The following is a 27,194-nucleotide window of genomic DNA, read 5'->3' as shown; positions in this document are numbered from 1 at the left end:
GCTTCACTTTCATACCTAATTTAATTCTTTTACACGGATATTTTATTGGACACATACTTTCATTAATTGCAAGAACACAAATCACTTATCACTTAAATATGATGTTGAATATTTCATTGTGGAAGTATATATGTTGTCACACGTAGAATTTATTAAAATATTTATTTAATTTTATATTACAATACATGTAATTACTACAGTGACCCCAGCCATCGTTATAAAGAATAAATGTTCTCAAATTACATAGGTCCAGCTTCTGCAGATACGCGATATCTATATATGGTATACGTGTAACTAACTCGTAAAAACGTCTTTACTGAGCACACATTTCATGCAAATGTCCTTTCACTGGTGTCGTATGTCTCAATGTTGCGAACCGCACTTATTCTTGCATGTTATGTTAGATTGGTGTATCACTTGTTTCTATTCTCACACGTCACCGTGAAGACATCCTTACTCTGAGATTCACTGTAGGTACCATCCGTTAATAGGTGATTGAGGGGTGGTAATTAATCTTGTTAATGCCCCCGAAGAACTCTATTTCTAAAGCACAAAATTACGTTGACCCTGAACGACCGAAATCAAATAATTCCAACCGTAGTTTAATGGTGTCTCTTCAATCGGGACCAGCCGCCTGTTCCAATACAGAATCAGTAGTGACTGACTTCTTATTGGTCCTCGATGCCATTCGAAAGTATTGATTTCCCTCCATTGAGGTCATCACAGATGGCACGTCTTATCTTTGGTTCCGTAATTTTCCGATAGACTGCGTCTTTGTATTTGTACGTTGTGTCCTCGAGTAAATGTGAGGCAATACTTTCGATATATTTTGTTGACATTGGACATAGGACACCAATATGTCACCACAAGTTTGACGTGCGCCACAAATTCTGCGCACACCAAGCATTGCAATTAATGTACCAGAGATTTATATTCAGTTTTTTTGTGAGGCGATTTTTATTAATAAATGACGTACTATCATTCACGTATTTTTTTCCAATTTTTCGTTACATGATACTTATTTATAGTGAGTTAGATTGGGTCATCGTTACGCATGAATCTGCTACGTATTTGCGTCAACATCTACACTGCATCAGTTTTGCAAGAAATAATTCTCGGTGAAATATTATGTAATTTTTGACGTGTTATGATGTATTACATGCATATAAGCACTATTTGCATCATATGGGGATTGTGTGAGCGCGTAATATCGTTATTGATAAGTGGTCGTGGCCGACTTTGCGCAACCTCCACCTCACGACTTTGATGCTTTCTTGCGAATTTCTAAAGAGCGATTACACATAATAGAGTATGAATATCATTAACTTACCTGTGGCATGACGTCCATACAAAATTTCAATAATATCTGAGCATCCGTTCGCTTTTTCCAAAATTCGTGCGCAGGAAACCATTTTGCACTGATCGAGATTACCCTGTTTTGGTTGGTTTGGGTTAGGTTAGGTTAGGTTAGGTTAGGTAAGGTTAGTGGGGCACCTGCGCAGAAGTTGTTGCGCAGTGCAGTCGTATGACGTGCGCATGTATGGGCACCTTGAGCTCGTTATGTTTAATTGTAAATTATTAAACTCTCAAGAATTCGATTCCGTCGCTTTAAAAAGTATATTATATTCTGGGCTTCACTTTACATACCTAATTTAATTTTTTCACAAGGATGTTTTTTTTTGGATACATACTTTCAGTAATTGCAAGTACACAAATCACTTATCACTTAAATATGATGTTGTTGAATATTTCATTGTGGAAGTATATATGTTGTCACACGTAGAATTTATTAAAATATTTATTTAATTCTATATTACACTACATGTAATTACTACAGTGACCCCAGCCATCGTTATAAAGAATAAATGTTCTCAAATTACATAGGTCCAGCTTCTGCAGATACGCGATATCTGTATATGATATACGTGTTACTAACTCGTAAGAACGTCTTTACTGAGCACACATGGCATGCAAATGTCCTTTCACTGAAGTCGTATGTCTCAATGTGGCGAACCGCACTTATTCTTGCATGTTATGTTGGATTGGTGTATCACATGTTTCTATTCTCACACGTCACCGTGAAGACATCCTTGCACTGAGATTAACTGTAAGTAGCACCCGTTAATACGTTTTTGAAGGGTGGTAATTAATCTTGTTAATGCTCCCGAAGAACTCTATTTCTAAAGCAAAAAATTACGTTGACACTGAACGACCGAAATCAAATAATTCCAACCGTAGTTTAATGGCGACTCTTCAATCGGGACCAGCAGACTGTTCCAATACAGAATCAGTAGTGACTGACTTCTGATTGGTCCTCGATGCCATTCGAAAGTATTGATTTCCTTCCATTGAGGTCATCACAGATGGCACGTCTTATCTTTGGTTCCGTAATTTTCCGATAGACTGCGTCTTTGTGTTTGTACGTCGTGTCCTCGAGTAAATGTGAGGCAATACTTTCGATATATTTTGTTGACATTGGACATAGGACACCAATATGTCACCACGAGTTTGACGTGCGCCACAAATTCTGCGCCCACCAAGCATTGCAATTAATGTACCAGAGATTTATATTCAGTTTTTTTGTGAGGCGATTTTTATTAATAAATGACGTACTATCATTCACGTATGTTTATTCCAATTTTTCGTTACATGATACTTATTTATAGTGAGTTAGATTGGATCATCGTTACGCATGAATCTGCTACGTATTTGCGTCAACATCTACACTGCATCAGTTTTGCAAGAAATAATTCTCGTGGAAATATTATGTAATTTTAGACGTGTTATGATGTATTACACGCATATAAGCACTATTTGCATCATATGGGGATTGTGTGAGCGCGTAATATCTTTATTGATAAGTGGTCGTGGCCGACTTTTCGCATCCTCCACCTCACGACTTTGATGCTTTCTTGCGAATTTCTAAAGAGCGATAAGACATAATAGAGTATGAATATCATTAACTTACCTGTGGCATGACGTCCACACAAAATTTCAATAATATCTGAGCATCCACTCGCTTTTTCCAAAATTCGTGCGCAGGAAACGATTTTGCACTGATCGAGATTACCCTGTTTTGGTTGGTTTGGGTTAGGTTAGGTTAGGTTAGGTTAGGTTAGATTAGGTTAGGTTAGTGGGGCACCTGCGAAGAAGTTGTTGCGCAGTGCAGTGGTATGACGTGCGCATGTATGGGCACCTTGAGCTCGTTATGTTTAATTGTAAATTATTAAACTCTCAAGAATTCGATTCCGTCGCTTTAAAAAGTATATTATATTCTGAGCTTCACTTTACATACCTAATTTAATTTTTTCACAAGGATATTTTTTTTTGGATACTTACTTTCAGTAATTGCAAGTACACAAATCACTTATCACTTAAATATGTTGTTGTTGAATATTTCATTGTGGAAGTATATATCTTGTCACACGTAGAATTTATTAAAATATTTATTTAATTTTATATTACACTGCATGTAATTACTACAGTGACCCCAGTCATCGTTATAAAGAATAAATGTTCTCAAATTACATAGGTCCAGCTTCTGCAGATACGCGATATCTGTATATGATATACGTGTTACTAACTCGTAAAAACGTCTTTACTGAGCACACATGGCATGCAAATGTCCTTTCACTGAAGTCGTATGTCTCAATGTGGCGAACCGCACTTATTCTTGCATGTTATGTTAGATTGGTTTATAACTTGTTTCTATTCTCACACGTCACCGTGAAGACATCCTTACACTGAGATTCACTGTATGTAGCACCCGTTAATACGTGATTGAAGGGTGGTAATTAATCTTGTTAATGTTCCCGAAGAACTCTATTTCTAAAGCACAAAATTACGTTGACACTGAACGACCGAAATCAAATAATTCCAACCGTAGTTTAATGGCGACTCTTCAATCGGGACCAGCCGACTGTTCCAATACAGAATCAGTAGTGACTGACTTCTGATTGGTCCTCGATGCCATTCGAAAGTATTGATTTCCTTCCATTGAGGTCATCACAGATGGCACGTCTTATCTTTGGTTCCGTAATTTTCCGATAGACTGCGTCTTTCTGTTTGAACGTCGTGTCCTCGAGTAAATGTGAGGCAATACTTTCGATATATTTTGTTGACATTGGACATAGGACACCAATATGTCACCACAAGTTTGACGTGCGCCACAAATTCTGCGCCCACCAAGCATTGCAATTAATGTACCAGAGATTTATATTCAGTTTTTTTGTGAGGCGATTTTTATTAATAAATGACGTACTATCATTCACGTATTTTTATTCCAATTTTTCGTTACATGATACTTATTTATAGTGAGTTAGATTGGGTCATCGTTACGCATGAATCTGCTACGTATTTGCGTCAACATCTACACTGCATCAGTTTTGCAAGAAATAATTCTCGTGGAAATATTATGTAATTTTTGACGTGTTATGATGTATTACATGCATATAAGCACTATTTGCATCATATGGGGATTGTGTGAGCGCGTAATATCGTTATTGATAATTGGTCGTGGCCGACTTTGCGCAACCTCCACCTCACGACTTTGATGCTTTCTTGCGAATTTCTAAAGAGCGATTAGACATAATAGAGTATGAATATCATTAACTTACCTGTGGCATGACGTCCATACAAAATTTCAATAATATCTGAGCATCCATTCGCTTTTTCCAAAATTCGTGCGCAGGAAACCATTTTGCACTGATCGAGATTACCCTGTTTTGGTTGGTTTGGGTTAGGTTAGGTTAGGTTAGGTTAGGTTAGTGGGGCACCTGCGCAGAAGTTGTTGCGCAGTGCAGTCGTATGACGTGCGCATGTATGGGCACCTTGAGCTCGTTATGTTTAATTGTAAATTATTAAACTCTCAAGAATTCGATTCCGTCGCTTTAAAAAGTATATTATATTCTGGGCTTCACTTTACATACCTAATTTAATTTTTTCATAAATATATTTTTTTTGGACACATACTTTCAGTAATTGCAAGTACACAAATCACTTATCACTTAAATATGATGTTGTTGAATATTTCATTGTGGAAGTATATATGTTGCCACACGTAGAATTTATTAAAATATTTATTTAATTTTATATTACACTACATGTAATTACTACAGTGACCCCAGCCATCGTTATAAAGAATAAATGTTCTCAAATTACATAGGTCCAGCTTCTGCAGATACGCGATATCTGTATATGATATACGTGTTACTAACTCGTAAGAACGTCTTTACTGAGCACACATGACATGCAAATGTACTTTCACTGAAGTCGTATGTCTCAATGTGGCGAACCGCACTTATTCTTGCATGTTATGTTGGATTGGTGTATCACATGTTTCTATTCTCACACGTCACCGTGAAGACATCCTTGCACTGAGATTCACTGTAAGTAGCACCCGTTAATACGTTTTTGAAGGGTGGTAATTAATCTTGTTAATGCTCCCGAAGAACTCTATTTCTAAAGCAAAAAATTACGTTGACACTGTACGACCGAAATCAAATAATTCCAACCGTAGTTTAATGGCGACTCTTCAATCGGGACCAGCCGACTGTTCCAATACAGAATCAGTAGTGACTGACTTCTGATTGGTCCTCGATGCCATTCGAAAGTATTGATTTCCTTCCATTGAGGTCATCACAGATGGCACGTCTTATCTTTGGTTCCGTAATTTTCCGATAGACTGCGTCTTTGTGTTTGTACGTCGTGTCCTCGAGTAAATGTGAGGCAATACTCTCGATATATTTTGTTGAGTTTGGACATAGGACACCAATATATCACCACAAGTTTGACGTGCGCCACAAATTCTGCGCCCACCAAGCATTGAAATTAATGTACCAGAGATTTATATTCAGTTTTTTTGTGAGGCGATTTTTATTAATAAATGACGTACTGTCATTCACGTATGTTCATTCCAATTTTTCGTTACATGTTGCTTATTTATAGTGAGTTAGATTGGGTCATCGTTACGCATGAATCTGCTACGTATTTGCGTCAACATCTACACTGCATCAGTTTTGCAAGAAATAATTCTCGTGGAAACATTATGTAATTTTTGACGTGTTATGATGTATTACACGCATATAAGCACTATTTGCATCATATGGGGATTGTGTGAGCGCGTAATATCTTTATTGATAAGTGGTCGTGGCCGACTTTTCGCATCCTCCACCTCACGACTTTGATGCTTTCTTGCGAATTTCTAAAGAGCGATAAGACATAATAGAGTATGAATATCATTAACTTACCTGTGGCATGACGTCCACACAAAATTTCAATAATATCTGAGCATCCACTCGCTTTTTCCAAAATTCGTGCGCAGGAAACGATTTTGCACTGATCGAGATTACCCTGTTTTGGTTGGTTTGGGTTAGGTTAGGTTAGGTTAGGTTAGGTTAGATTAGGTTAGGTTAGTGGGGCACCTGCGAAGAAGTTGTTGCGCAGTGCAGTGGTATGACGTGCGCATGTATGGGCACCTTGAGCTCGTTATGTTTAATTGTAAATTATTAAACTCTCAAGAATTCGATTCCGTCGCTTTAAAAAGTATATTATATTCTGAGCTTCACTTTACATACCTAATTTAATTTTTTCACAAGGATATTTTTTTTTGGATACTTACTTTCAGTAATTGCAAGTACACAAATCACTTATCACTTAAATATGTTGTTGTTGAATATTTCATTGTGGAAGTATATATGTTGTCACACGTAGAATTTATTAAAATATTTATTTAATTTTATATTACACTGTATGTAATTACTACAGTGACCCCAGTCATCGTTATAAAGAATAAATGTTCTCAAATTACATAGGTCCAGCTTCTGCAGATACGCGATATCTGTATATGATATACGTGTTACTAACTCGTAAAAACGTCTTTACTGAGCACACATGGCATGCAAATGTCCTTTCACTGAAGTCGTATGTCTCAATGTGGCGAACCGCACTTATTCTTGCATGTTATGTTAGATTGGTTTATAACTTGTTTCTATTCTCACACGTCACCGTGAAGACATCCTTACACTGAGATTCACTGTATGTAGCACCCGTTAATACGTGATTGAAGGGTGGTAATTAATCTTGTTAATGTTCCCGAAGAACTCTATTTCTAAAGCACAAAATTACGTTGACACTGAACGACCGAAATCAAATAATTCCAACCGTAGTTTAATGGCGACTCTTCAATCGGGACCAGCCGACTGTTCCAATACAGAATCAGTAGTGACTGACTTCTGATTGGTCCTCGATGCCATTCGAAAGTATTGATTTCCTTCCATTGAGGTCATCACAGATGGCAGGTCTTATCTTTGGTTCCGTAATTTTCCGATAGACTGCGTCTTTCTGTTTGTACGTCGTGTCCTCGAGTAAATGTGAGGCAATACTTTCGATATATTTTGTTGACATTGGACATAGGACACCAATATGTCACCACAAGTTTGACGTGCGCCACAAATTCTGCGCCCACCAAGCATTGCAATTAATGTACCAGAGATTTATATTCAGTTTTTTTGTGAGGCGATTTTTATTAATAAATGACGTACTATCATTCACGTATTTTTATTCCAATTTTTCGTTACATGATACTTATTTATAGTGAGTTAGATTGGGTCATCGTTACGCATGAATCTGCTACGTATTTGCGTCAACATCTACACTGCATCAGTTTTGCAAGAAATAATTCTCGTGGAAATATTATGTAATTTTTGACGTGTTATGATGTATTACATGCATATAAGCACTATTTGCATCATATGGGGATTGTGTGAGCGCGTAATATCGTTATTGATAATTGGTCGTGGCCGACTTTGCGCAACCTCCACCTCACGACTTTGATGCTTTCTTGCGAATTTCTAAAGAGCGATTAGACATAATAGAGTATGAATATCATTAACTTACCTGTGGCATGACGTCCATACAAAATTTCAATAATATCTGAGCATCCATTCGCTTTTTCCAAAATTCGTGCGCAGGAAACCATTTTGCACTGATCGAGATTACCCTGTTTTGGTTGGTTTGGGTTAGGTTAGGTTAGGTTAGGTTAGGTTAGTGGGGCACCTGCGCAGAAGTTGTTGCGCAGTGCAGTCGTATGACGTGCGCATGTATGGGCACCTTGAGCTCGTTATGTTTAATTGTAAATTATTAAACTCTCAAGAATTCGATTCCGTCGCTTTAAAAAGTATATTATATTCTGGGCTTCACTTTACATACCTAATTTAATTTTTTCATAAATATATCTTTTTGGACACATACTTTCAGTAATTGCAAGTACACAAATCACTTATCACTTAAATATGATGTTGTTGAATATTTCATTGTGGAAGTATATATGTTGCCACACGTAGAATTTATTAAAATATTTATTTAATTTTATATTACACTACATGTAATTACTACAGTGACCCCAGCCATCGTTATAAAGAATAAATGTTCTCAAATTACATAGGTCCAGCTTCTGCAGATACGCGATATCTGTATATGATATACGTGTTACTAACTCGTAAGAACGTCTTTACTGAGCACACATGACATGCAAATGTACTTTCACTGAAGTCGTATGTCTCAATGTGGCGAACCGCACTTATTCTTGCATGTTATGTTGGATTGGTGTATCACATGTTTCTATTCTCACACGTCACCGTGAAGACATCCTTGCACTGAGATTCACTGTAAGTAGCACCCGTTAATACGTTTTTGAAGGGTGGTAATTAATCTTGTTAATGCTCCCGAAGAACTCTATTTCTAAAGCAAAAAATTACGTTGACACTGTACGACCGAAATCAAATAATTCCAACCGTAGTTTAATGGCGACTCTTCAATCGGGACCAGCCGACTGTTCCAATACAGAATCAGTAGTGACTGACTTCTGATTGGTCCTCGATGCCATTCGAAAGTATTGATTTCCTTCCATTGAGGTCATCACAGATGGCACGTCTTATCTTTGGTTCCGTAATTTTCCGATAGACTGCGTCTTTGTGTTTGTACGTCGTGTCCTCGAGTAAATGTGAGGCAATACTCTCGATATATTTTGTTGAGTTTGGACATAGGACACCAATATATCACCACAAGTTTGACGTGCGCCACAAATTCTGCGCCCACCAAGCATTGAAATTAATGTACCAGAGATTTATATTCAGTTTTTTTGTGAGGCGATTTTTATTAATAAATGACGTACTGTCATTCACGTATGTTCATTCCAATTTTTCGTTACATGTTGCTTATTTATAGTGAGTTAGATTGGGTCATCGTTACGCATGAATCTGCTACGTATTTGCGTCAACATCTACACTGCATCAGTTTTGCAAGAAATAATTCTCGTGGAAACATTATGTAATTTTTGACGTGTTATGATGTATTACATGCATATAAGCACTATTTGCATCATATGGGGATTGTGTGGGCGCGTAATATCGTTATTGATAAGTGGTCGTGTCCGACTTTGCGCAACCTCCACCTCACGACTTTGATGCTTTCTTGCGAATTTCTAAAGAGCGATTAGACATAATAGAGTATGAATATCATTAACGTACCTGTGGCATGACGTCCATACAAAATTTCAATAATATCTGAGCATCCATTCGCTTTTTCCAAAATTCGTGCGCAGGAAACGATTTTGCACTGATCGAGATTACCCTGTTTTGGTTGGTTTGGGTTAGGTTAGGTTAGGTTAGGTTAGGTTAGGTTATTGGGTTACCTGCGCAGAAGTTGTTGCGCAGAGCAGTCGTATGACGTGCGCATGTATGGGCACCTTGAGGTCGTTATGTTTAATTGTAAATTATTAAACACTCAAGAATTCGATTCCGTCGCTTTAAAAAGTATATTATATTCTGGGCTTCACTTTCGTACCTAATTTAATTTTTTTACAAGGATATTTTATTGGACACATACTTTCAGTAATTGCAAGTACACAAATCACTTATCACTTAAATATGATGTTGTTGAATATTTCATTGTGGAAATATATATGTTGTCACACGTAGAATTTATTAAAATATTTATTTAATTTTATATTACACTACATGTAATTACTACAGTGACCCCAGTCATCGTTATAAAGAATAAATGTTCTCAAATTACATAGGTCCAGCTTCTGCAGATACGCGATATCTGTATATGATATACGTGTTACTAACTCGTAAAAACGTCTTTACTGAGCACACATGGCATGCAAATGTCCTTTCACTGAAGTCGTATGTCTCAATGTTTCGAACCGCACTTATTCTTGCATGTTATGTTAGATTGGTGTATCACTTGTTTCTATTCTCACACGTCACCGTGAAGACATCCTTGCACTGAGATTCACTGTAGGTAGCACCTGTTAATACGTGATTGAAGGGTGGTAATTAATCTTGTTAATGTTCCCGAAGAACTCTATTTCTAAAGCACAAAATTACGTTGACACTGAACGACCGAAATCAAATAATTCCAATCGTAGTTTAATGGCGACTCTTCAATCGTGACCAGCCGACTGTTCCAATACAGAATCAGTACTGACTGACTTCTGATTGGTCCTCGATGCCATTCGAAAGTATTGATTTCCTTCCATTGAGGTCATCACAGATGGCACGTCTTATCTTTGGTTCCGTAATTTTCCGATAGACTGCGTCTTTGTGTTTGTACGTCGTGTCCTTGAGTAAATGTGAGGCAATACTTTCGATATATTTTGTTGACATTGGACATAGGACACCAATGTGTTACCACAAGTTTGACGTGCGTCACAAATTCTGCGTCCACCAAGCATTGCAATTAATGTACCAGAGATTTATATTCATTTTTTTTGTGAGGCGATTTTTATTAATAGATTACGTACTATCACTCACGTATGTTTATTCCGATTTTTTGTTACATGATACTTATTTATAGTGAGTTAGAATGGGTCATCGTTACGCATGAATCTGCTACGTATTTGCGTCAACATCTACACTGCATCATTTTTGCAAGAAATAATTCTCGTGGAAATATTATGTAATTTTAGACGTGTTATGATGTATTACACGCATATAAGCACTATTTGTAACATATGGGGATTGTGTGAGCGCTTAATATCGTTATTGATAAGTGGTCGTTGCCGACTTTGCTCATTCTAAACCTCACGACTTTGATGCTTTCTTGCGAATTTCTAAAGAGCGATAAGACATAATAGAGTATGAATATCATTAACTTACCTGTGGCATGACGTCCATACAAAATTTCAATAATATCTGAGCATCCATTCGGTTTTTCCAAAATTCGTGCGCAGGAAACCATTTTGCACTGATCGAGATTACCCTGTTATGGTCGGTTTGGGTTAGGTTAGGTTAGGTTAGGTTATTGGGTTACATGCGCAGAAGTTGTTGCGCAGAGCAGTCGTATGACGTGCGCATGTATGTGGACCTTGAGGTCGTTATGTTTAATTGTAAATTATTAAACACTCAAGAATTCGATTCCGTCGCTTTAAAAAGTATATTATATTCTGGGCTTCACTTTCATACCTAATTTAATTTTTTTACAAGGATATTTTATTGGACACATACTTTCAGTAATTGCAAGTACACAAATCACTTATCACTTAAATATGATGTTGTTGAATATTTCATTGTGGAAATATATATGTTGTCACACGTAGAATTTATTAAAATATTTATTTAATTTTATATTACACTACATGTAATTACTACAGTGACCCCAGTCATCGTTATAAAGAATAAATGTTCTCAAATTACATAGGTCCAGCTTCTGCAGATACGCGATATCTGTATATGATATACGTGTTACTAACTCGTAAAAACGTCTTTACTGAGCACACATGGCATGCAAATGTCCTTTCACTGAAGTCGTATGTCTCAATGTGGCGAACCGCACTTATTCTTGCATGTTATGTTAGATTGGTGTATCACTTGTTTCTATTCTCACACGTCACCGTGAAGACATCCTTGCACTGAGATTCACTGTAGGTAGCACCCGTTAATACGTGATTGAAGGGTGGTAATTAATGTTGTTAATGTTCCCGAAGAACTCTATTTCTAAAGCACAAAATTACGTTGACACTGAACGACCGAAATCAAATAATTGCAACCGTAGTTTAATGGGACTATTCAATCGGGACCATCTTACGGTTCCAAGACAGAAAGAGTACTGACTGACTTCTGATTGGTCCTCGATGCCATTCGAAAGTATTAATTTCTTTCCATTGAGGTCATCACAGATGGCAATTCTTATCTTTGGTTCCGTGTTTTTCCGATAGACTGCGTCTTTGTGTTTGTACGTCGCGTCCTCGAGTAAATGTGAGGCAATACTTTCGATATATTTTGTTGACATTTGACATAGGACACCAATATGTTACCACAAGTTTGTCGTGCGCCACGAATTCTGCGCCCACCAAGCATTGCAATTAATGTACCACAGATTTATATTCTGTTTTTTTGAGGCGATTTATATTAATAAATGACATACTATCATTAACGTATGTTTATTCCGATTCTTTCGTTACATGATACTTATTTATAGTGAGTTAGATTGGATCATCGTTACGCATGAATCTGCTACGTATTTGCGTCAACATCTACACTGCATCAGTTTTGCAAGAAATAATTCTCGTGGAAATATTATGTAATTTTAGACGTGTTATGATGTATTACACGCACATATGCACTATTTGTATCATATGGGGATTGTGTGAGCGTGTAATATCATTATTGGTAAGTGATCGTGGCCGACTTTGCGCATCCTCCACCTTACGACTTTGATGCTTTCTTGCTAATTTCTAAAGAGCGATAAGACATAATAAGGTATGAATATCATTAACTTACCTGTGGCATGACGTGCATACAAAATTTCAATAATATCTGAGCATCCATTCGCTTTTTCCAAAATTCGTGCGCAGGAAACCATTTTGCACTGATCGAGATTACCCTGTTTTTGTTGGTTTGTGTTAAGTTAGGTTACGTTAGGCTAGGTTAGTGGGGCACCTGCGCAGACGTTGTTGCGCAGTGCAGTCGTATGACGTGCGCATGTGAGGGTACGTTGAGCACGGTATGGTTAATTGTAAATTATTAAACACTCAAGAATTCGACTCCGTTGCTTTAAAAAGTATATTATATTCTGGGCTTCACTTTCATACCTATTTTAATTTTTTCACAAGGATATTTTTTTTGTACACATACTTTCACTAATTGCAAGTACACCAATCACTTATCACTTAAATATGATGTTGTTGAATATTTAATTGTGGAAGTACATATGTTGTCACACGTATAATTTATTAAAATATTTATTTAATTTTATATTACACTACATGTAATTACTACAGTGACCCCACCCATCGTTATAAAGAATAAATGTTCTCAAATTACATAGGTCCAGCTTCTGCAGATACGCGATATCTGTATATGATATACGTGTTACTAACTCGTAAGAACGTCTTTACTGAGCACACATGGCATGCAAATGTCCTTTCACTGAAGTCGTATGTCTCAATGTGGCGAACCGCACATATTCTTGCATGTTATGTTAGATTTGTCTTTCACTTGTTTCTATTCTCACACGTCACCGAGAAGACATCCTTACACTGAGATTCACTGTAGGTAGCATCCGTTAATACGTGATTGACGGTGGTAATTAATCTTGTTAATGGTCCCGAAGAACTCTATTTTTAGAGCACAAAATTACGTTGATACTGACCGACCGAAATCAAGTAATTCTAAACCGTAGTTCAATGGGGACTATTCAATCGGGACCATCCGACTCTTCCAAGACTGAAAGAGTACTGACTGACTTCTGATTGGTCCTCGATGCCATTCGAAAGTATTGATTTCTTTCCGTTGAGGTCACACAGATGGCAAAGATAGTTATTAATGAAATCCTTATCCAAGGTCATCAGTAAGTAATTCATCATTTCATTACCATCTTCCTACAATCTAACATCTAACATCAAGAAACTACGCATGCCCTCAGTAAATCACAGAAAGCTTAATCACAAAGATGACCAAGGTATCACCAACACCAATACAAGTAATGGTTTTCCTACATTAGTGCACAGCGAAGAAATTTTGGTTCTTACGTGACGATCTATTGAAGGACTACGCTATCTTGCCATGTGATTTATAGTCACATTCTTTGTACATGCTGCAGACGCGACAGTCTACCCTAAACCCAAGGTTAAAATCCCGAGAAATGAGGCGTAGTAGTAGTAGTAGTAATTCTTATTATCGACTGAGCAGAGCTACCGAAGCTGAAATAGTTCCGCTCAACCAGAAGATGGTAGCACAGTCAAGAAAGGTTTCCCTTTTGCAGAACTTCTGGGGATCAGGTTTGTCATAGAGGTTATCAGTTACAGGTGATTTATGGTCTGTGATTTGTCGTGTGTAGCCCATCTTCTGTCTTGCTGTGGTAGGCGGTTGCATTTAATACATTAAAATAGTACGAATACTGAATAGGACTGTTGTTTCGTTTTGTTTGTTTTATACAATGGACGGAGAATTTAATAACGATTCAGAAAATATAATTCCTTCACCTGATTGGCTCTTTGTAGCAGAATTTATTTCCTACTCAGCTTGTTTTGATTGTTCTTTGCCCTCTGAATTGATAGCAGCTATGAACTGTTAGTAATCAAGAGGTGGAAATATTCCGAATCTACATATTTTAAGGAAGTTTTCTCTGAGATATTGTAAATGCGTCATATTGTGATTTATAAGTATTAAAAATATATTAAAAATTTGCCGTCAATCACAAATATAATATTGTTAAAAGATTAAAACATCATTTAACGTTCCCCATCGAGTACTCGATTACATAGGAACTTACACGACTAGTTTCGGCTATAATTTAGCCATCAACTGGTGTTATGTAGTTTAAACCTATCACTGAATTACTGATTTTTATTGTTTTTTATGATTTATAGTCTTCATTTTCTGATGATGTTCTTGTCCTTTATTGTTTCTTCGTTTGTTGCACTATCACAGGTCACTATTAGGTTTGTATTTCGTATTTCGTAGTAACGTCAATATTTTGTGTAGGACTGTGAAGTAAAGTTTTAATCCCATCAATGACAATTGAAAATAGAATATAGAAAACAAAATAAATGGTGAAAATAAATAAATTATGTGAACTTACCCAAGAAGTAATATCGTATTCGTATATAAGAGAACGGAGATGTTCTGGGCTGTATTGGATCGTGGCTGGTTACCGACTGCGGTGCTAGTGGGTGAAAGGTGGTTTGTTAGGGTTGAGGTCAAGGTACTGAAGTGCTTTAAAGATGGGGTTGTTAAGTTCAATACTATTATCATTAAGGCATAAGTTTTGTTTATAATTTTGATATATGTAATATTTTTCTATTGTGTCCCTGTGTCTTTTGTTTTTTTATTATTTTCAATATGTCCATTGTTTCATTGATTGTGTTATAGGCATGTCCTGTATTGAGAATGTGTTTAGAGTATGCAGAACTATCTTTATTGTGTTTTATGGCTGCTATGTGTTCTTTGTATCTGTGTGTGAAAGTGCGACCTGTTTGACCTATGTATATTAGAGGGCAATCTTTACATTTCAATTTATATATACCTGGTAGTTGATATTGGTTGTTTTCGTTTGTAATTGGTTTTTGTTTGAGGATGTTTTTTATTGTGTTTTTAGTTTTGTAGGCCATTTTTTTTAATATCTTATAATTTAGTTATGAATTTGGTTTCTTTACCTATGTATGTAAAAGTGGCCCATTTATTTTGTATGTTTTCGTTTTCGTTGGGTTTTGGGGTTGGGTTTTCTGTAAATTTTGAAGTCGAAATTGTTTGTTGTTTACAGAAAACCAACAAATACAAGCACAATAATACATGCCTCATCCTGCCACCCCATCGAACACAAACAAATGGCTATAAATTACCTACTAAACAGAAAAAAATATATACCCAATATCTATAAAAACAAACAAATAGAACTAAACATCATTCAACAAATTCTTAAAGAAAACGGATATAATAGCTATAAACTAAATAAAAAACCTAATAATACGACAAAACCCAACGAAAACGAAAACATACAAAATAAATGGGCCACTTTTACATACATAGGAAAAGAAACCAAATTCATAACTAAATTATAAGATATTAAAAAATGGCCTACAAAACTAAAAACACAATAAAAAACATCCTCAAACAAAAACCAATTACAAACGAAAACAACCAATATCAACTACCAGGTATATATAAATTGAAATGTAAAGATTGCCCTCTAATATACATAGGTCAAACAGGTCGCACTTTCACACACAGATACAAAGAACACATAGCAGCCATAAAACACAATAAAGATAGTTCTGCATACTCTAAACACATTCTCAATACAGGACACGCATATAATACAATCAATGAAACAATGGACATAATGAAAATAATAAAAAAACAAAAGACACAGGGACACAATAGAAAAATATTACATATATCAAAATTATAAACAAAACTTATGCCTTAATGATAATAGTATTGAACTTAACAACCCCATCTTTAAAGCACTTTAGTACCTTGACCTCAACCCTAACAAACCACCTTTCACCCACTAGCACCCCAGTCGGTAACCAGCCACCACGCAATACAGTCCAGTACATCTCCGTTCTCTTACATACGAGTGTGATATTGCTTCTTGGGTAAGTTCACATAATTTATTTTTACTATTTATTTTGTTTTCTATATTCTATAATCAATTGTCATTGATAAAATTGAAACTTTACTTCACAGTCCTACACAAAATATTGACGTTACTACGAAATACGAAATACAAACCTAATAGTGACCTGTGATAGTGCAACAAACGAAGAAACAATAAAGGACAAGAACATCATCAGAAAATGAAGACTATAAATCATAAAAAACAATAAAAATCAGTAATTCAATGATAGGTTTAAACTACATAACACCCGTTGATGGCTAAATTATAGCCGAAACTAGTCGTGTAAGTTCCTACGTAATCGAGTACTCGATGGGGAACGTTAAATGATGTTTTAATCTTTTAACAATATTATATTTGTGATTGACGGTGAAGTTTTCTCTATTCCAGGGAATTGCTTATAGAAATTGTGAGTCGTTAATCTGTCGTTTGTATGGTTTAGACCTCCTCCTCCTCACAATCTCGGTCAGCTTGCTTTGGGCAACAAGTGGTATATCATTTGAATTTTAGGCAGTTAAGTCATCATCAGCATGATAAGTCTTCCAATTTTCAGATTCGACTTTCTTATGGTGGTGTAGATGTTGGTCTTCTGTGATGTAATGCTGTCTGTTAACATGTAGGTAGATACCAGCATTTTGGAGGAACATCCAGCTTCTTTTTTCAGGAATTTCAGTCCTGAAATTGTTTATATCTTGCCATGTTATTTGTTGCTGCTAACTAACTAACTAACTAACTAGATGGCTTACCGAACCCGAAGGTTCATCACCGAGTTAACCAAAGCCCTCCACCGGACCCTGTCCTGGGCCAACAAAATCCAGTTTCCTTCAACTCCTATCTCCCATAGATCCCGCCTGAGATTATCCTTCCATCTACGTCTAGGTCTCCCCAGCGGTCTCTTCCCTTCAGGTTTCCCAAAAAGTACCCGGTGCACACCTCTTGTCCCATCCATGCGCGCTACATGTCCCGCCCATCTCACTCTTCTCGACTTAATCACCCTCACAATACTGGGAGAGCAGTACAGATTTTTAAGTTCGTCATTGTGCAGTTTTTATTTGTTGCTGCTAAGGAATATTAATTTAGTTGTAGGGTTCGAGGTTTTCACAGCGGTGAGTATGAAGATTTCTGTCTTCTGGGTTGTTGCGCTGTGTAGTCTGGTCGATGTTAACCAACGTTTCAGAGGTCATACTGCCTCCATCATCAGGGCGATGAGTATGAATATTTCTGTCTTCTGGGTTGTTGCGCTGTGTAGTCTGGTAGATGTTTACCAACGTTTCAGGGATCATACTGCCTCCATCATCAGAGTATGAAGATTTCTGTCTTCTGGGTTGTTGCGCTGTGTAGTCTGGTAGATGTCTACCAACGTTTCAGGGATCATACTGCCTCCATCATCAGAGTATGAAGATTTCTGTCTTCTGGGTTGTTGCGCTGTGTAGTCTGGTAGATGTTTACCAACGTTTCAGGGATCATACTGCCTCCATCATCAGAGCGATAAAGATTTCTGTCTTCTGGGTTGTTGCGCTGTGTAGTCTAGTCGATGTTAACCAGCGTTTCAGAGGTCATACTGCCTCCATCATCAGGGCGATGAGTATGAAGATTGCTGTCTTCTGGGTTGTTGCGCTGTGTAGTCTGGTAGATGTTAACCAACGTTTCTGAGGTCATACTGCCTCCGTCATCAGGGTGATGAATTGGAGGCAGTGTGACCTCTGAAACGTTGGTTAACATCGACCATACTACATAGCGCAACAACCCAGAAGACAGAAATCTTCATACTCTGATGACGGAGGCAGTATGACCTCTGAAACGTTGGTAAACATCGACCAGACTACACAGCGCAACAACCCAGAAGACAGAAATCTTCATACTCTGATGACGGAGGCAGTATGTTCTCTGAAACGTTGGTAAACATCGACCAGACTACACAGCGCAACAACCCAGAAGACAGAAATCTTCATACTCTGATGACGGAGGCAGTATGACCTCTGAAACTTTGGTTAACATCGACCAGACTACACAGCGCAACAACCCAAAAGACAGAAATCTTCATACTCTGATGACGGAGGCAGTATGACCTCTGAAACGTTGGTAAACATCTACCAGACTAAACAGCGCATCAACCCTGAAGATGGCCATCTTCATTAATTTAGTTCTTCCTTCAATGGCTAATAACCAAAAATACAGCTGAAACATCATAAATTGCAATAGAACTTGCGAAGTATATCTGAGTAATAAATACACTGCAGGTTTTTTATACTGGATCATGTTTAACATTTCTACACATTTGTTTAATTCCCACAGTGAGCTTATACTTGTGGCTTCACAATGATGAAGCAGGTAAGTAAAATGTTGTTAGGTCTGTAATCATTTTATCATTCACCAAAATGTCATTCAGTATATTATCTGATTCACTCTGCTAGTGGAACCTTTCTTCAGAATGTCCTTTTCTCTCAATGGCACTTGTGGAATGCTACCAGAGGATAGTCAGAACCACTCATTGGACTGTATATGTTATGTAACCAAATGGAAGTTTTGATATAATTTTAAAGAATTTGATTTGAAATATTTGAATTCATTTCATGTAGGTAAATATTATGCAAACGGATGAAATATTGTACGAATTGAAAATTAGTAATACAAAATTGATTCAGCGTGTGCTGGCTGCCTTTTTCAGTGTATATGTTTTCTTTATATTTGTATTGATCGTGGATTTTTGTAGTTATTAACAGGAATCTTGAATCCATGTTTCTTAGGCAGAAAAATAAATTAAAAATTTTATGTGGTATTGGATAAAAATGTAGTGAAGCATTATAATATGATTGGTGATTTTAGAGCTGCTGATGCTCTAGAACGTGAGAAACTACTTGCATCAGGATCCGTGTCGGACATCACACCTCAAGACTTGCTTCATCTTTGCTCGTACTTCCATGATTCTGTCCGTTAACTGGATTTGTTGTCTCAAGAATAACAGCTAGCAGTCAATTTCTGAAAGGCTCGCTAGTAGTCGCAAAGGAACAGGCTGATGCAGCACAGGGTGAGTGTGCTTTATTGGTTGATTTTTAGGTTCAAATGACTGTTTTATAGGTTGTTATGCCATGTAGACTGGAAGAAGCTTGTAGACACAAAATATGTTATTCCCAAAATTTTGTTATGTTGCATTATTTCCTTTAGGACCAAAAATTATTCCCTTACATATATACTGATTCATTCTTAACATATGTATTTACACAAAATAATTTTATGTGCAAATCCTTGGTTATGAAGCCACATAAATTTTGTATAATCATTTTAACCATATTTCACCATGTGGCACGACGACCATACACAATTTCAGCAATCTCCGACCATCAATGGTCTATTTCGAAAATTCGTGCGCACGTAGTCATGTTCAGCTGACACAGATTATCGCTCTAGAGTTGAGTTAGGTTAGGTTAATGAGGCATCTGCGCAGAAGGTGATGCGCAGTGACGTGTGCAAGGTGTCTAGGTTACAGCATCGTATGAGTTCTATTATCGATTGCGGTAAATTAAAAACTCGAATATTTCAATGTTCTCAAATTATAGAACAATCTTGTTGTTTGAGTTACTACCATAGCTTTACACTTCAAAGATTTTACATTGGTTACCTTATTGTTGACCTCGAAAGACTATTAGCTCACGTCACTTGTGTATGTTTTTACGCATTGGTAGTTGTTGAATTGCATTTGTAGTCTGCTTACGCTTAGGAATCATTAATACACATGTCAAAATTTTATTTTAAAATGTATCGAGATATTATAAAGATTCGGATTGTCAGAAATATATATGTATACATATGCACACACACGTCACATTTAGACACGTCCAACTTCAGTAAATCAGGTACATCTGGTATTTATTTGGCTGTCACCATAAGAAACTCTCGCCTCTTTTGTGCTCACGTGTAATGTCGAAAGTTAATTCCCGGAGTTTAATGACACATCTCGGCAATTCACACGTTCACGTACATCAGACCGTAAGTGTAATTTTGTACTTGGCTCCATCTTGCATACGACACTGGAAGGAGAACGTCCTCTCGTCTTCTCTGTACGAAGCACACAGTAGTTTAATATGCATCGCAGGATGTAAATGTTGCTAATTATCCCGATGAACGAATTTGTTTGAGTACTAACGTCCGAAAACTTGAACTTAAGAAGGTGAATATGTCTTAGCTAAATTCCAAGGCAAACATTGAATCACGGAGACTGTACCACTGCATCTCGACGAAAATCAATAACGACTGACTTTGACTTCCGGGGCTGACATCAATCTCACGTATTTGAAAGCCGATGTACAGTACTGTCCAATCGAATGGAACCACGTCATTTTCTGTTTAGTTTTCTCTTCGTTAAAGTTCGTAAATTTGTGAGCTCTGCTGTCGGCCAATCGCTACGTAGAAGGGTTATTGATTTACCTGACTGCAACAGCACGTCATCACCAGCCTAATTCGGAAAGTCTTTTTTCACATGCAGCCATCTGTACGCTACATTCAATGCGTACTAAGAGTTGCATAATTTTCGAAATGGTTTTTGATGTTTGCAATTCATATTGCATATTTATTTGTTGCTTTTCCTAATTTCCGTCACTTGAATGTGTTTGAATTAAATCTTAATCCCGTTATTTACGTATGGTGATTTCTGTGCGCGAATCCTTACATATTAATTGACAACGCGCTTACATAACCTTAGTCACTATCAGTTTCTTCGCCATAAAAATATTTCTACACTCATTTTGTGCATTTTTTAGTCTTATGACGTATCTGTGCAGGTATAGGCACCAGTTAAAAACCATAAAGAAACGTTTTTGAGCGTAATTCCATGTTGATAAAGTCGGATGTTGGTGATCGTGGCCGATTTCGCGTTTCGTCCACCTCGGGAATTTGATACCTTCGTGTGAATTTATTCCAAGTGTTGTGACACTAAAGAGTATGAAATTTTATTACTTACCTGTGGCACGACGTCCATACAAAATTTCAGCAATTTCCGACCATCCATGGTTTTTTCGAAAATTCGTGCACAGGTCGTCATGCTCAGCTCACGCAGATTACCGCTATAGGGTTGTGTTAGGTAAGGTTAGGTTAGGTTAGGTTAGCTTAGGTTAATGGGGCACCTGCGCAGAAGGTGATGCGCAGTGACGTGTGCAAGTTGTCTAGGCTACGGCATCGTATGAGTTCTGTTATCGATTGCGGGAAATTAAAAACTCGACTATTTCAATGTTCTTAAATTATAGAACAACCTTGTGTTGATAAAGTCAGATGTTGGTGATCGTGGCCGATTTCGCTTTTCTTCCACCTCGGGAATTTGATACCTTCGTGTGAATTTATAAAAAGCGATATGACATAATAGAGTATGAATATCATTAACTTACCTGTGGCATGACTTCCATACAAAATTTCAATAATTTCTGAGCATCCATTCGCTTTTTCCAAAATTCGTGCGCAGGAAACCATTTTGCACTGATCGAGATTGCCCTGTTTTGGTGGTTTGGGTTAGGTTAGGTTAGGTTAGGTTAGGTTAGTGGGTCACCTGCGCAGACGTTGCGCAGTGCAGTCGTATGACGTGCGCATGTGAGGGTACCTTGAGCTCGTTATGGTTAATTGTAAATTATTAAACACTCAAGAATTCGATTCCGTCGCTTTAAAAAGTATATTATATTCTGAGCTTCACTTTCATACCTAATTTAAAATTTTTACAAGGATATTTTATTGGAGACATACTTTCAGTAATTGCAAGTACACCAATCACTTATCACTTAAGTATGATGTTATTGAATATTTCATTGTGGAAGTATATCAGTTGTCACACGAAGAAGTATTTATTAAAATATCTATTTATTTTTTTATTAAACTACATGTAATTACTAGTGACCCCAATCATCGTTATAAAGAATAAATGTTCTCAAATTACATAGGTCCAGCTTCTGCAGATACGCGATATCTGTATATGATTTTCGTGTTACTAACTCGTACAAATGTCTTTACTGAGCACACTTGGCATGCAAATGTCCTTTCACTGAAGTCGTATGTCTCAATGTGGCGAACATCACATATTCTTGCATGTTATGTTGGATTGGTGTTCACTTGTTTCTATTCTCACACGTCACCGAGAAGACATCCTTACACTGAGATTCACTGTAGGTAGCACCCGTTAATACGTGATTGAACGGTGGTAATTAATCATGTTAATGGTCCCGAAGAACTCTGTTTCTAGAGCAGAAAATTACGTTGACACTGAACGACCGAAATCAAATAATCCCAACCGTAGTTTAATGGTGACTATTCAATCGGGACCAGCCGACTGTTCCAAGACAGAATCAGTACTGACTGACTTCTGATTGGTCCTCGATGCCATTCGAAAGTATTGATTTCCTTCCATTGAGGTCATCACAGATGGCACGTCTTATCTTTGGTTCCGTAATTTTCCGATAGACTGCGTCTTTGTGTTTGTACGTCGTGTCCTCGAGTAAATGTGAGGCAATACTTTCGATATATTTTGTTGACATTGGACATAGGACACCAATATGTCACCACAAGTTTGACGTGCGCCACAAATTCTGCGCCCACCAAGCATTGCAATTAATGTACCAGAGATTTATATTCAGTTTTTTTGTGAGGCGATTTTTATTAATAAATGACGTACTATCATTCACGTATGTTTATTCCAATTTTTTGTTACATGATACTTATTTATAGTGAGTTACATTGGGTCATCGTTACGCATGAATCTGCTACGTATTTGCGTCAACATCTACACTGCATCAGTTTTGCAAGAAATAATTCTCGTGGAAATATTATGTAATTTTAGACGTGTTATGATGTATTACACGCATATAAGCACTATTTGCATCATATGGGGATTGTGTGAGCGCGTAATATCGTTATTGATAAGTGGTCGTGGTCGACATTGCGCATCCTCCACCTCACGACTTTGATGCTTTCTTGCGAATTTCTAAAGAGCGATAAGACATAATAGAGTATGAATATCATTAACTTACCTGTGGCATGACGTCCACACAAAATTTCAATAATATCTGAGCATCCATTCGCTTTTTCCAAAATTCGTGCGCAGGAAACCATTTTGCACTGATCGAGATTACCCTGTTTTGGTTGGTTTGGTTTAGGATAAGTTAGGTTAGGTTAGGTTAGTGGGGCACCTGCGCAGAAGTTGTTGCGCAGTGCAGTGGTATGACGTGCGCATGTATGGGCACCTTGAGCTCGTTATGTTTAATTGTAAATTATTAAACTCTCAAGAATTCGATTCCGTCGCTTTAAAAAGTATATTATATTCTGGGCTTCACTTTACATACCTAATTTAATTTTTTCATAAATATATTTTTTTTGGACACATACTTTCAGTAATTGCAAGTACACAAATCACTTATCACTTAAATATGATGTTGAATATTTCATTGTGGAAGTATATATGTTGCCACACGTAGAATTTATTAAAATATTTATTTAATTTTATATTACACTACATGTAATTACTACAGTGACCCCAGTCATCGTTATAAAGAATAAATGTTCTCAAATTACATAGGTCCAGCTTCTGCAGATACGCGATATCTGTATATGATATACGTGTTACTAACTCGTAAAAACGTCTTTACTGAGCACACATGGCATGCAAATGTCCTTTCACTGAAGTCGTATGTCTCAATGTGGCGAACCGCACTTATTCTTGCATGTTATGTTAGATTGGTTTATAACTTGTTTCTATTCTCACACGTCACCGTGAAGTCATCCTTACACTGAGATTCACTGTAGGTAGCACCCGTTAATACGTGATTGAAGGGTGGTAATTAATCTTTTTAATGTTCCCGAAGATCTCTATTTCTAAAGCACAAAATTACGTTGACACTGAACGACCGAAATCAAATAATTCCAACCGTAGTTTAATGGCGACTCTTCAATCGGGACCAGCCGACTGTTCCAATACAGAATCAGTAGTGACTGACTTCTGATTGGTCCTCGATGTCATTCGAAAGTATTGATTTCCTTCCATTGAGGTCATCACAGATGGCACGTCTTATCTTTGGTTCCGTAATTTTCCGATAGACTGCGTTTTTGTGTTTGTACGTCGTGTCTTCGAGTAAATGTGAGACAATACTTTTGATATATTTTGTTGACATTGGACATAGGACACCAATATGTCACCACAAGTTTGACGTGCGCCACAAATTCTGCGCCCACCAAGCATTGCAATTAATGTACCAGAGATTTATATTCAGTTTTTTTGTGAGGCGATTTTTATTAATAAATGACGTACTATCATTCACGTATTTTTATTCCAATTTTTCGTTACATGATACTTATTTATAGTGAGTTAGATTGGGTCATCGTTACGCATGAATATGCTACGTATTTGCGTCAACATCTACACTGCATCAGTTTTGCAAGAAAAAATTCTCGTGGAAATACTATGTAATTTTAGACGTGTTATGATGTATAACACGCATATGAACACTATTTGTATCATATGGGGATTGTGTGAGCGCGTAATATCGTTATTGATAAGTGGTCGTGGCCGACTTTGCGCAACCTCCACCTCGCGACTTTGATGCTTTCTTGCGAATTTCTAAAGAGCGATTAAACATAATAGAGTATGAATATCATTAACGTACCTGTGGCATGACGTCCATACAAAATTTCAATAATATCTGAGCATCCATTCGCTTTTTCCAAAATTCGTGCGCAGGAAACCATTTTGCACTGATCGAGATTACCCTGTTTTGGTTGGTTTGGGTTAGGTTAGGTTAGGTTAGGTTAGGTTAGTGGGGCACCTGCGCAGAAGTTGTTGCGCAGTGCAGTCGTATGACGTGCGCATGTATGGGCACCTTGAGCTCGTTATGTTTAATTGTAAATTATTAAACTCTCAAGAATTCGATTCCGTCGCTTTAAAAAGTATATTATTTTCTGGGCTTCACTTTACATACCTAATTTAATTTTTTCATAAATATATTTTTTTGGACACATACTTTCAGTAATTGCAAGTACACAAATCACTTATCACTTAAATATGATGTTGTTGAATATTTCTTTGTGGAAGTATATATGTTGCCACACCTAGAATTTATTAAAATATTTATTTAATTTTATATTAGACTACATGTAATTACTACAGTGACCCCAGTCATCGTTATAAAGAATAAATGTTCTCAAATTACATAGGTCCAGCTTCTGCAGATACGCGATATCTGTATATGATATACGTGTTACTAACTCGTAAGAACGTCTTTACTGAGCACACATGGCATGCAAATGTCCTTTCACTGAAGTCGTATGTCTCAATGTGGCGAACCGCACTTATTCTTGCATGTTATGTTGGATTGGTGTATCACATGTTTCAATTCTCACACGTCACCGTGAAGACATCCTTGCACTGAGATTCACGTTAAGTAGCACCCGTTAATACGTAATTGAAGGGTGGTAATTAATCTTGTTAATGTTCCCGAAGAACTCTATTTCTAAAGCACAAAATTACGTTGAAACTGAACGACCGAAATCAAATAATTCCAACCGTAGTTTAATGGCGACTCTTCAATCGGGACCAGCCGACTGTTCCAATACAGAATCAGTAGTGACTGACTTCTGATTGGTCCTCGATGCCATTCGAAAGTATTGATTTCCTTCCATTGAGGTCATCACAGATGGCACGTCTTATCTTTGGTTCCGTAATTTTCCGATATACTGCGTCTTTGTGTTTGTACGTCGTGTCATCGAGTAAATGTGAGACAATACTTTCGATATATTTTGTTGACATTGGACATAGGACACCAATATGTCACCACAAGTTTGACGTGCGCCACAAATTCTGCGCCCACCAAGCATTGCAATTAATGTACCAGAGATTTATATTCAGTTTTTTTGTGAGGCGATTTTTATTAATAAATGTCGTACTATCATTCACGTATGTTTATTCCAATTTTTCGTTACATGATACTTATTTATAGTGAGTTACATTGGGTCATCGTTACGCATGAATCTGCTAGGTATTTGCGTCAACATCTACACTGCATCAGTTTTGCAAGAAATAATTCTTGTGGAAATATTATGTAATTTTAGACGTGTTATGATGTATTACACGCATATAAGCACTATTTGCATCGTATGGGGATTGTGTGAGCGCGTAATATCGTTATTGATAAGTGGTCGTGGCCGACTTTGCGCATCCTCCACCTCACGACTTTGATGCTTTCTTGCGAATTTCTAAAGAGCGATAAGACATAATAGAGTATGAATATCATTAACGTACCTGTGGCATGACGTCCACACAAAATTTCAATAATATCTGAGCATCCAATCGCTTTTTCCAAAATTCGTGCGCAGGAAACGATTTTGCACTGATCGAGATTACCCTGTTTTGGTTGGTTTGGGTTAGGTTAGGTTAGGTTAGGTTAGGTTAGTGGGGCACCTGCGCAGAAGTTGTTGCGCAGTGCAGTCGTATGATGTGCGCATGTATGGGCACCTTGAGCTCATTATGTTTAATTGTAATTTATTAATCTCTCAAGAATTCGATTCCGTCGCTTTAAAAAGTATATTATATTCTGGGCTTCACT

At 37.1% G+C, this 27,194-nt stretch overlaps 1 long non-coding RNA gene across 6 annotated transcripts in view; it reads left to right on the top strand.

The window, feature by feature from the left end:
- The window catches only part of LOC110832119 (uncharacterized), a 626,650-nt gene that overhangs the window by 393,629 nt on the left and 205,827 nt on the right, over positions 1-27,194 (top strand). For all 6 annotated transcript variants that reach the window (XR_015536085.1, XR_015536086.1, XR_015536087.1 and 3 more), the window contains one exon: positions 19,453-19,654. This is a non-coding gene — a long non-coding RNA (uncharacterized LOC110832119). The remainder of the gene's footprint in view (positions 1-19,452; positions 19,655-27,194) is intronic.

This window comes from Zootermopsis nevadensis, unplaced genomic scaffold (genome assembly GCF_977971745.1).
Source record: "Zootermopsis nevadensis isolate Lab colony 2312 unplaced genomic scaffold, Znev_1.0 Znev_ptg000021l, whole genome shotgun sequence".
Taxonomy (NCBI): Eukaryota; Metazoa; Arthropoda; class Insecta; order Blattodea; family Termopsidae; genus Zootermopsis; species Zootermopsis nevadensis.
The sequence above is the reverse complement of the archived record's forward strand: the minus strand, read 5'-3'. Positions and strand labels throughout refer to the sequence as shown.